The sequence below is a fragment of the Varroa jacobsoni genome, unplaced genomic scaffold (genome assembly GCF_002532875.2).
Source record: "Varroa jacobsoni isolate VJ856 unplaced genomic scaffold, vjacob_1.0 scaffold_284, whole genome shotgun sequence".
Taxonomy (NCBI): Eukaryota; Metazoa; Arthropoda; class Arachnida; order Mesostigmata; family Varroidae; genus Varroa; species Varroa jacobsoni.
This window is the reverse complement of record NW_019213186.1, coordinates 37,912-50,895: the sequence shown is the minus strand read 5'-3', so window position 1 is coordinate 50,895 and position 12,984 is coordinate 37,912. Positions and strand designations below refer to the sequence as shown.

Here is a 12,984-nt window from a genome sequence, read left to right as displayed (position 1 = left end):
TCAGTATCTGTCAATGACCTCAAGCAGGCTCTCACAGTGTTTTTAGGTGTTCGCTCCTGCACAACCATCTCAAGCGATCTACGAGCACATGTCGATGCGAACCTTGTCTTATACTATCATTACTATTACTACTCTTATTACTCCATATGCCGCTACGAACCTGTTGCCTCAATGAAGCCGATTTGTGTTTCCTACCATTGAAGGCCTCCATGAGAGCATGCTCAGCCAGTGACCACATTGCTCTTCCAAAGGTTGGTTAACCTTCAAAACCAAGGAAGAACCCGCAAACTGAGTCCAGCTATATGAGCAAGCGGGCAGTTTGAAAACTCTGGTTTCGATCGCTCGTCTGCGATACACAGGTATCCGATACGTCTACCTATGCGAACTAACAGATACTCCCGATCTACCTAACCATTTCTAGACTAGTCTAGCTAGCGCGTTCTCAAACAGATTCCTACAACGGCGGGGGTTCAACTCTGTCTGAGCATCGTCCAGAGATGTGTCGAAAAGGTCAGAGACCTGAAGAGGCCCACGCGACGGCATCTGCTGAATGCGGCGGCGGCGGCGGCGGCGGTGCATTCCCTTCACACTGCGCTTCTTCTCGATGGAGATGAGGTCTCCCTATTCCATATGCCTTCACCGGGCCACGCCGCCAGTCTAGTGTAGTTCACCTAGAGCCGCTTTAGAAAGCAGCTTATACCTTAGGTCTAAGACTTCAACTATAAACCCAACCCACTTTACCCAGTTTGGACCGAATCAGGCTGCCTATATCTGTCTGAAAGAGACTATAAGAGAGAGGACCTTAACCCTGCCAGATAGATGGTGTGAGCGGCTGAGGTCGTGGACCTCGGAGGACCTCTCTCAGCCATCTTCAGTAAGGGTTGCATGTTGCCGCCGAGATGACATCCTGCCTTGGTTCACATGTGCAGTAGAGTCGTTGGACCCAGCATGTGCGTATGGGTGTGCGCCGTTCTCACTGCCCATATGTGATTGTGAACGGGACACAACGCCGCGAACGGACAATGCAAGCGCCGGGAAAGAAGGGTTCCGGGTTAGTTATAAGAACCTACACAGCTGAAAAGGACACTGAAAACTAAGGTGATCCGACTATATTTTTTTCGCTGTCTGATCGATTCTGGTTGGGACGGGTTGAATAGGGCTGCGCACAGTAATTGGAGAGAGCGGATAGACAAGTCTGCGCCAAGTTCTAGAGAAAAATCAATGATTGAGTCGGCGGGAAAGGAGTTTAACCGTGTGCGTCTGTGTGTATAGTCTGGACACTTCTGGTCACATCTGAACACATATAGCGTCCGTATAAAGCTACCAAAAAACATTCTCTGAAGACTAGGTCTAGAGAACGGAAGTGGTGACCTATCTAGATCGCATTCACGCAAATCAAACAAATCTTAAAAACAACTATTCTGTATAAAGATGAAGAAATCAGCGAATACAATGCGGGCAAGGAATATCACGTGTATGCGTCATCTGATGATGTCTTCAATCTTTTAAGGTTATTTTTTTAAGGTTAATAATCGGTAAGCGGATGCTACTGCCTAATGATTATAGGAGCTTTGCAATTTTTTTCTGGCGTAAACCTTCTCTGTAGTTGATGCATAGCCAATGCAGTATACAAATTGGATTATCTATGAACAGTAAGAGGAACCTTATTGTGAATTTTGACATCAACACTGACAGATGAAATCCCCAATGACGAACGGAGCATACTGTTAACTGATTATCTCGTCGTTCCTGTCTTTACAATAAAGACAGTAGGAAAATATTAGCGGGAAGCCGAAATACTTCTAATGATGGATTGACGTAAGAAAAAAACAAATTAGAAAGCCGCAGAAATTTAGATAATCAAGCAAGTTTACCAACATAAGTCCAGGTTGACATAGGATGCATGCCCAAAATTATTGACAGAATCGAACTCACGAGCACCATATTGTGGCCGTATTTGGGAAATGTCAAGTGTAATCAAAATACCATAACATTGATGCTCCATAAGCAAGATCCTGTCTGGATCACTTGAAGGAGCTCGTTCTTCAGGCTGGCTCACCTCACTGAAAGGGGTTTCGAGATTCACTTTACTTTTGAAGGGAGATTCCGGGGTAAGTTGAGTTGAGGAAACTTACAAGCAATGTGCATTTGCGCATACTATATTCGTAGGGACGTTGTATGTGAGAACGGAAGTTGTTGATATGTGTTAAGGTTGTCATGGTGATGTATGATGGGCATATGATGAGTCTGCTGCGATGAGGCTATCAGACTTTTGTTGGGTAAAATACAAACGAGCCCACCCCAACCTACTTTTAAGTAGAAGGTGAGGGCGTGATTGGTGTTTTCATTTGCCATATTGTAGAAAGAAGCCGAAGCATCACTAGCTATGTGAAAACAGAACCGTGTGATTCTAACGAATGTGAGCTCATCTGTGCTCGAAGTGTGCTTAACTTTCAGCGTTAACAAGCGTCTCCGTTTAATACTGTGTACGAGTATCGCAATGTCAGATACAGCAAGGTTTTGAGACCTCTATATAAGCTTCCTTTTAAAAGTTCAGCGTTCTAAGACTTCGAGTCACATATCGAGCGCTATCTTCATCGTTATCATGGTTTCTATATGTTCGAACGCCTGTTATATCGGTGCTGGGACATTCAGGGAATAAATTGAGTAGATTTTTCGCGTTTTTTTTTTTCTTTCTTTTTTTTTTTTAGCAGGGCACTGTATTTTTTTCATATAACCTAAAATATTTAGTCGAAATCCTGTAACAATCTGAGTGACGTTATACGGATTGAGCGGCTGGAAATCCTATTGAATTGCTGATTTCGTCAGTCTCTCACATCAAGCAAAGACATCAGTTACCTCGTCGAATTAAAGTAAAAATGAAGATACGCAATATAAATTAATCAGCAATTAGTCAAAAATAATAACAGCAATGAAAAATCGTGTATAATGATATAACGTCTAATATAAAGGTATCATGACGGCCTTTTTACGGGATTTCATATTATTGTTGCGTGATATTCCAATGTAACGCACAAAACATAGTTTCAGTTGCTTGAATAGCCACGACATCCTATATCAATCTGGAGCTCAGCATCGAGCGGCTTTGCTTAACAAAAATACGTTTAATCCATATTATACGGCCTCTGTGCTTGATGACATTAGAAATCGGACGATAAACAAATGCAGCCCGCGCATAGACAGTCCCGGATCAGACAACTTTCACAACATTGTTCATCGCGTAATATACTACCCAAGTACCCCCTAATATAACTACGATTCATCAAACAAGCGCACTTTTATATTTACAAACTGTTTCGAGACGAGTCCTACTGAGATAATAAATAGTTGTACTTTAAATAGGAAACGATAGATAAAAATCAGGTCCAAACTCGCTTGTGCTACCTAGACACAGTCGCTAAGTATGCCCCCAAGTAATCGTGAGAACGTATATTCACACAAAGCACAATATCCTACACTATACTGGTCTCCGCAAACGTTGTCTTAACAGATATCTCGATTCGTTGCTTCGCTAACGGAGGTTTTAACGTTCCCTACTAAGCTTTCGTACATCGTCGAACAGCTACATGAGTGTACTTGCCTGCTCGTGCTAATATGGTTCATCAGGGCTGCAGTGCTAGGTACATAAGTTATCTATGGTCTTATGTATCACTGTCGAAGATCATCAACGCCGTCGTCTTCACCCATGCACTAGCGTCATGAAGCGGCGAAGATTCTTTGAACGGCAGTTACTACTGCAACGGCAGTAGTCGTGGCGTGATCGAAGTGTTTAATACACACATACGTGCATGCATGCATGCATACATACATACATACATACATACATACATACACATCGATGATACTTGGTCTCCTGCTGTACACACAGTAGTTAGGGGCGTTAGCAGCAATAAGCCAATGTTTCGCTTGTGACGCAGATGGTTAAGAAGTGATTGGGCCGTCTACTGATCGCTGAATCTTCAGCCGTCGATCGTTTTTGCTGCGCATATATGTAGTCGTGGTGGTCATGGCGAACGTACGCAGCAGGTAAACCGGAAATGATCACCGACGGAGTTAGCTAATCAACGATACGTTAGTAGCACAATGTACTATCGTGAGTTAAACGCATCGTTCAATAATCGTGATCCCATATAGTCATGCATACGTTTTAGGTCTGCGTACTGCGAACCAAATTTACCTATACACAACTGTCGAACTCACACAGCAGTTTCGATTTGCAGATGCAGAGCCGATACGGAATACTCAATACTATAATGGCCGTATTGGTCATTGGGCAAGGCACCATCGTCGGCGGAACAGCCGAAATTAGCTACTGTTGTTGTACTTTTACGACAGTCGGACAGGACAAGTCGGACTCGAACGCCCGTAGGACCACAAATCTAGTTGCCATTTCCTAATAACAGTCTAGTGGACGCTCTGATGCAACGCAGACTACTGAAAACATGTTAACGAACGTGTTTCGACCATGGAGTGGAGGCTGTTATGGATTTGATAGCTCCGATGATGACAATAAATCTATAATTTTACTAGCAATTAGCTTATTTTATGAGGAGCAGGAGTCGTATACAGTATAGGCGGCCAGCGATTTTTACCGTAACAATATCTGACCGTAATATCAAGATTCGCATTGGACGGCGTGTGACATATGGCAACCGCAGGCTCTTATAGCATAGGCGTGATTTGTATATGGTGGTGATAATCCAGTCCTCCGTAGGGAATATAGCGCAAGCCTGGAAACAGAGTTTCATTGAGATAATTGTATATGATTTATTGGGTCGCGAATTCCTACACGTATAGTTGCTATTACCACAAATAACATAATAACAATAACAAATCTTTTCGGCCTTCGAGTGTCGCGAACAGTCGACATCTCCCTTTCGCTGGAAATGCAATTTATGTCCTACAACCACTTTCCGCTATGCTGTTGTTTGTTGATCCACGATCCCCGCCTCCCCATCAGCGCTAAGGCGGTTCCTCATCTGCAATTCTTGTCGATGACAGCCATTAATATTATAAGTAAATATATATGTCGACTTTTATGTCCGGAACCATTGTTACATGTTTTACATTTTATCGGCCAGTTAGCTTCCAGTACGAAATGTAATGACTCTGCGTCCAGATCGAAACACAGACTACCAAGTGCCTCCAAGTTCGCGCATACAAATCGAAATCCTTATGGTTACTATAGACATTATTGGTGCCACTGATTGACACAGCGTCTACAATCGTAGCTAGCAAACAGCTCTCAGCTCCCTACTATCCTCAGCTGTTCATACCAGTCATCTGCACTGCATTTGCTGCGAATTTCGTTCCGTTAAGGTGCTGCTATGTCATAGTAACTGAACGTGCAAATCGTTCGTTGTGTTTACCCTTTTCCTTCGTCGAACAGCGCTGGGCTCATCGTACACCAGCGGCGTGTGCTACTTTGCACGCACACTGCTAGTATGACGCTGAAGCAACTAGCTATATATATGCGTATGTTTGTATGTGTACGTAGCTGAGACACGCAGCCTAAATGCTGCAGCTTGGATTCTCTCTTAGCTTGGCCTGATGGCCAAGTCAGACAGACAGACTGACTGACTGACTGACTGACTGACGTTCGTTCGTTCGTTCGTTGTTTGCCTGGCGCGCAAACTGACAACATCGGATCGAACGAAGAATCAGAAGAGCTCAAATAATCAGAAGAAGAGTTCACAGGGGTTCCCTTGCCCCCCTCTCTCTCTCTCTCTCTCTCTCTCTCTCTCTCTCTACCGCTTACAGTCGTCGTAGCAGTGACCAGCAAAAGCTCGCAAAGGAGCAGACGGAGGGGAGAAACCGTCAGTAACAAGCAAGGAAACAGCCCCGCATCGGCAACAGCGGCAGCAGCCGTAATGACAACAAACTAGCGGGCAGCGGCATCCCAAAGGGGTGAACGACCTCTCAAAATCCAGCGAAATAGCAGAACCAAAAAATGACGACACGAGCAGAGAAAAAGAGTGCAGCTATCGCTAACACGAGCTATTGAAGCAAGTTGTGCTGCAGCGGGGAACCACAGTGTTGTTTTTTTACCTTGCTGTATGTAGCGTGCATGTACGTGCTATGCACGTTCTCGCCGCTACGGCTACTCCTGCTGGCCTCTGCGGGGCTATGTGTGAGCGACTAGCAGTAAGTGTTGGGCTGGTGTTATCAACTGTTGGTGTCGCCAACGTGATCGTTGTCGTCGTTCTTGCTGTGCTAAGCCGCCCGATCGACCGGCCGTCCGTCCGTCCGTCCGTCCGTCGGCGCATCGTTACGACCTGACTGACTAAACAGGAGGAAAATGCAGAATAAAAAGGGAAGATGGAAAGCTTGCGACGGTGATTACGACGAAGTTACTGCTTCTGCGGCCACTGCTTCTACTGCTAGTAAAAAAGACGGAGCTGCGCCCAGCTCAGAGATAACGCAAATGAGGCAAGGAAAACCAAGAAAAGAAAGGTAAACGAAGCAACAGGCTTCTTCGATTCTGAAAAGGAAGGGACACGACGCTTTAAGGGAGTGGCCGAAGATAGATATCGAACGACAACGAATCCTCAGGGACGACAGTAAAACCTGTAGGCAACAGTACCCCAATTGTTATTGCTGTTCTTGTTAATGAGGATGCCGATGCCGATGATGATGATGATGATGATCGCGCTGACGGTGGAGTTATTTAGTCTCAGGCCCTTTTGATGCTGATGAGGTGTTATTGTTATCTTTTAGAGCGAAAAAAAGGAGCTGCAGCAACCGTAACCTTTGCCACCGGGCAAACGCCTCGGATCGATCGCCTCGACACCTTAAGGAGGTGCCGAACGAGTCCGTTGTCCTGTTTACAAGACCAGCTCCATACATTGTCGTCATCATCAGCAGAAGCAAAAGCGTCATCAGTGAACATCTTGGGTGCTGTCGCACCCATTTTTTAGTTATTCTTCCGTAATCGAAAAGAATATGAACGACTGTACTCGTTCCTGTGATGTTGCAACGGAACATACAAAATTTATTAAATTTTCGCAATCTGTATGACAAGCTGGTCGGTCGCGAACACCTAACGCGAATGATGATATTCTGTGCAGCGTAATGACGCTCCAGCGAAGCAGCAAGGATAGCCATGAAAAAAGCACGAAAACACCACTTACATAAAATATGTGACTGTGATTTACGTTTACAATGACTGACGTAACGGCAAATTCTCTCATTCAGCTCCTTAACGACCTATGAAAATGGATCAAGTGGAATTCTCGAAGTGACGACTAACGCAAGTATAACACAGCTGACAAGTTTTCTGGGCATTAAACTTTTAATAAAGCACAGCTGTTACTGGTCCGTATCAAGTGAATTATCAATAGGCATATAGAGCGCAATGCGGATGACATAAGAGCCGCAGGGTAATAGAATGTCTTGCGTAATTGAACACTGATACGGCGTGAGTATAGCGATTTGATCAATGATTATACGAGTAGATCTAAAACGTCTCCAACAACAAACAAATAACGACATTGATAGAACAAAGAAAAAAAAAAAATGTAAAACACAAATCGCTAGTGGCAGCCCAAAGGTGATTGTATCACTGCCGGATCAGATAAGGCGCCAGACCTAAGCGATAGCTCTCGGGTTCGATTGCCATCTGTAAATTTTAGTTCTTGATTACAGCTTTTTGGAAAGTCTCGATTTTTAAGTTCGGTCACTTTCATCACACCCTCTATTCGTACAAGTGTGCAATGAAAATTTATTCCCAACACTCTACAGACAGTTTGTTGCGAGCTCTGAAGGGTTTCAGCTCCTACGAAGAGTGATGAAACTATGGTGAAATTAAATCACAATGCTACAGTTAACCAACGCGACAGGCCGTAGGCCATATAAGGCCGAAAGCATTGATACTGATAAAGTACGCCGATCTCGTGCTCTAACTAAACACTCTTCACCGACACTATTAGCGGCGCTTGTTTGTTGCTTGCCGGCTACCGTCGATGATGGCAACACCCTGTAAGATACATAGAATTTTCGGCATAAATTCGTACGAAATAGTTCCCATTTATGTACAGACTACATCGAAAATAAGATACGACGTTTAGACGATTTGTTCGCGTGCACCGGCGGCTGTGTCTATTACGTGCCACAGGCGTCTGGACTAGAAATTCGCGAATAACTGGCCCCGCATAAAGCGACATTAGTAGGTGCAGATATCTCTGAAAAGGCTCCAGACTCAATTTCCCAAAACGTGTAAAAAGACTGATTATTATTTAGAGGACTCGATCGACAATAGCTGACCTCCTCTCGAAAAGCCTTCTATACGTTGCTATCAATATTTTGAGGATTATCGGAATTATTTTGATAACATTTGAAGTTTTTCAAATACTGGATATGTTAACGATTAGTCGGCAAATTCTCTTTTGGCATTATCAGTGTCAGGTAGATAAACCTTCAGCGTCCCTTGCCCAGTCTGCGCTCTACACGTACAGTATGGAAAGGGTCAGGTACATCTACATAATGCCATCCGTATTGAGTACTGATAATGTTCGACGCATGCATCATTGAGACCGACGAACGTTGATGAATGAGTCTAACGTGAGACCGGCATCCCGCCCCTAGTCTTTAATATCATCCTTTTCCATCATGAAAAAATGAGCATAATTACAGCAAAGAAATTTCCATTTACATTGACTATTATATCCTTCAGAGAGTTTTGTGGGTGAGGCTTAGAAAGTCATAATTATTGCACGGAACCGCCATAGTGGGTAAGACGAGTGAGAGAGGCAGATGCACGTAAATAGATTCAAGCGCATAGAGGGTTGAGTGCAGTGTTACTGAGTTGTCGTGTTACTTCTTGCAGAAGATGGAGCGAAAATATATTACATAATAATCAGTATCAAATAGAAAACATGAACATAGCGTACTTCTAGGAAGTCCAACTAGCCGTGAGTGCGTAGTAATAGGATTTTACTGAATTTGTAATGCTAAAGGTACGGCAAAGCCAACGTAGAATATAATGATGGTTTCAATGTACGATGTTTCGCGATGTCCACTTCGCATATTCCACCTCGATGTAAATATCGTACTCCTCAAGCTGATGCTATGGAAATTATCGCATTTTTTTTTATATTATAACATCGGAATATTTCTACATACTTAGTGATACAACGCCTTCGTTAAATATCCAACCGGTGAGATAATTAAATGTCCATCACTGATTTATGTCAAATAATCGCGAATGAGACGCATATTACGCTTGGTACGTTGAGACTTTTACCAGAGGCAGATTATATTAATTATATTATTGTTGCTGTCATTAAACTTATACTGAATCTTTTGTATAACGCTGCGGAACCAAAATCCTACACGTTGTTAGATATGGACGTATCAAACCACTTAGCTCTTTTCACTTAATGACGAATAGTTGACATATATACTGTTTTAACATGAATTGCAGCTTTGTTTTGTACTGAAAAGAGTACTGGATTAGACACTTCGATGATTGGCTAAGACGATTCACCGTATCAGTGAGCCCAAGTTATGCATTTTCGACTACGTAGAGAAACGTTCCACCCGACTACAGGTGGCCTGTTCTCTCTGGTCCTTACCTTGTTTTATGAGATGTTAGCCTTATGATAGCCCGCCGCCTGTTAGTAGGCGGGTCAATTGTGTTTACAGAATACCCAGGTCAAATCGTCGCAGGGCGTATCGTTATAACGACGACGATTTAGTCTGCCACCTAAGTTGCTTCGCTGACAGGCGGAAGAAGACGTACTTTTGCTGTTCCTTCCGACGATATGCGAGCAGCCTTTAATCATTTTGATAACCATAACTTTTTAACGAAGATAACAAAAATATATTCTGATAGATTATGATGAATTATCTAGTTTTGGAACGTTATTTTGTTTGTGGCGCTGACCCAACAGCAGGAGATGCAGGCAGGAACGCGTGCCGCCCCTCCAACATACAAACATATACATAGTGTACATGAAATTTTGAATTGAGGACCCATAGTGGTCTGATACTGTAAAGCAAACGATCGCATGTGTTTATCTGTCAATGGAGAAACCATTTTGAAATGCCGTTCATCGCTCGAGGGTATCGTCATAACTGACTATCGTGTAATTGATATATCTTCATACGAGCAAATACATCGGTTGCGGGCATTTCGGGGTCGAGTTTATAGGGTGATTCAGGAACCTTCGAGGATAGTGTGTACGAGACATGGCTCTATACTTTTTAATAACACGTCATAGGTTCGATTCGTGCCCGTAACCTAAACATTAAAAAAAAAAATCGAAACTTTGAAAAAAAAAATGTATTATTTCCTATGGAAGTATTTTTTTCAAGATTTCACAAAACGTGATATGTGATTTTAGTGACGTACCCTTGCTTTTTTGGTTAATTGAAGTATAGCACTTTGGGTTTTACTAGACGATATTGGTTCAGCGTAATCGACAAGTAACAACTATTTTTGTCATGTATTACATTGGCCCAGAGATACTAGGAGGACTCGCGGCGTCAACATCCGCCAACGACACATGGACACTAGTACACGATTGAGTACATAAGAAGTTATTATATACCCTTAAATTGTCCAAGTAACTAAAGTCTTGGGGACGTTTGTAGCTCACGTTCGTCGGCTAAGCTTGTCCTAACAGCCATGCAAAATTAACAACGTTCATAGATCTAGAACGGACCTAATTAATGGAAGCACGGACGGAAACACTAATTGAAACCACCGGCAAGGGGGCATGGGGTGCATATGTATATTATTATCATGCTTATAAGTAACGATATCAATTTCACCTATAATTAAGCTGTCACTGTCTCAGCTATATTATATCATGTCATTTTATGGCCACTCACAATAATAAATCGTATCGTAAAACGTAAAATTGAACCTATTCATGAAGTTGTATAGATAACTGCGGTGAAATCTACAAATCGTGGCCAAAGAATAATTCTATAAGATCGGCACGAACGACAAAAGGTCGGTCTTTCCTTAACGGAAACAAATTTCGAAACTACCCTGATGAAGGTTCTTACGGTTTTTCTATTGCTTCACTCTGTATGGCAATCTTCATTACCTTCCTCCTATTCTATTGAATTAAATGTATATTTTACGGTAATTCACGTCTCGTTGAACTAGCGAAATTTAACAATGTTCTGCATTATTATCTACCGCAGTATTGCCAACTACGTGCTGAATGAGTCTAGTGGCTAGATCATACAATTTGAATATACCACCGAGAATTTGTTTCGATCATCGAGCTTCAAACGAGAGCTACTAAAGTAAAGACAAGCTTAATTAGCAAAATATTGATACACAATGAATATCGGCATCGTGCTCACGATCCATTTCAAGCGCATCGGCCGCTTTTTCCATCTGTAAGGCAGTTGAACGTCGTCAGCCGTCATGCGAATGTCAGCGTTTGTCTAGCAGTGAACAGCCTAGAGAGCCTGCCACTGAATGTTGAACGTGGAACTAACGTACAGATAATGCCAGAGAAATTCAATTGGCTACTGACAACACTCTGAGATCATCGTTTCATTGGTTTGGCAGTAGCAATATTGCTGGAGAGCGTAACCCCGTTAAGACACTGTTATACAATAGGATCACTCCGTTACGGCCGTTTACGTGTGGGGGTTGCCAGCAGGGGTCAACAATGACATTAAACATTTGTAACTTTGTTTGACAGCAAAATAATAATGATTAGTAGTAATGACGTTCCCAATCGATCTATGTATTTATGGTTCTTAATCGATAAAGATGTCAAGGCATGATTGCAGGTTAGTTCATTAAGGTATTGCTGCACGCTGACTATTTTGACACCTTAATAAGTCAGTACAGACCTTCATTCCGGACATAGGAATGGAATAACTACACAAATTTTTACCGTTCTAATTAAGACATGCCTTTACCTGGTGCCTAGTGTTGTGTTTCGCCGCCCTTTACCAAAAACGTGTTAGTCTTATGTAAATATTTTTTAAGGTTTTCAAATCCTTCTGCTACCCGTTGGATAATTAAGAAAGTAATACAGTGAGCGCTGTTGCACCGTAATACGGTAAGAGTAAATCAGCTAAGAAATAAAGTAATATGTGTACGGCCATTTTGTCGCGGTTTTATAAGGTAAACAAGCAAACAACCGCTCGGCTGGTGCGGTTGCGTGTTCTCATTAGATAACGATAGAAAAAAACCGAATGTCATCTTAGCAGATAGGCGGAGTCGCTTACGTACGGCGAAATGTATTTCAGTTTAAGGTTTTGTCAGCTGCTTAATGCGACTGAACTCTAACTGTGATCTAATACAGCCTCGCCGCTAATCCTTAGCCGTCGGAGACGTACGTATGTAGAAAAGAGGAATGAATCAAATAAACTTGTCTTAGTTGGCCATGCGTTCCCGGCCAACGCGACACAGGTTAAAAGGTTGACAAATAAACCTAACCAAATAATATCAACGAGCTAGACGAGGCACCCCGGATAGGTCCATCCCATTAGGGGATTGTAAGTGCCGACTTAAACATCGTTGATTTAATATCTTCCAACTGAATTTCCCGATCAAGTCCTATCACGTAACTGTAGGACGCGGTGAACGGTGCACCTAGGTAATGGTGGCTTGTTGTCATTGTGCCTTGTTTTTGTTAGCGAATTAAAATTTTCTGTAAAATATTCTAATTTCTGTAAAATAATAGCGTTTTTCGAATTGTCGCTCATAAAAAAGCGAACACTCGCCCTACGAACGACACCTCATCGATATTAGTAATGATACCGCAGTTCCTCTAACCACAACACCCATTTATAGCTGGGCAACGACGGTGCTATTGACAATTGATCACCAGTCTTTATTTACCATTTTTCGTATCATTTATCGTGCAGTAGCCAGCTAGATGCATGCTAATGGCGCCTAAAAACCTCACACAACCAACTATATATATATATATATTCCCAGCGATTTATCACTAACCTATTTTGCGTCCGCTTTCTAATTAGTTAAAC

The 12,984-nt window shown here is 42.6% G+C and overlaps 1 protein-coding gene and 1 long non-coding RNA gene across 4 annotated transcripts in view; one reads left to right on the top strand and one right to left on the bottom strand.

Annotated features, from left to right (window-relative positions):
* Positions 1 to 12,984, top strand: part of LOC111258988 (ecdysone-induced protein 78C) — a 75,279-nt gene that overhangs the window by 24,408 nt on the left and 37,887 nt on the right. The gene's annotated exons all lie outside the window — the stretch shown is intronic.
* LOC111258990 (uncharacterized) overlaps positions 1 to 12,984 on the bottom strand; it is a 61,380-nt gene that overhangs the window by 33,156 nt on the left and 15,240 nt on the right. The window lies entirely within an intron of this gene.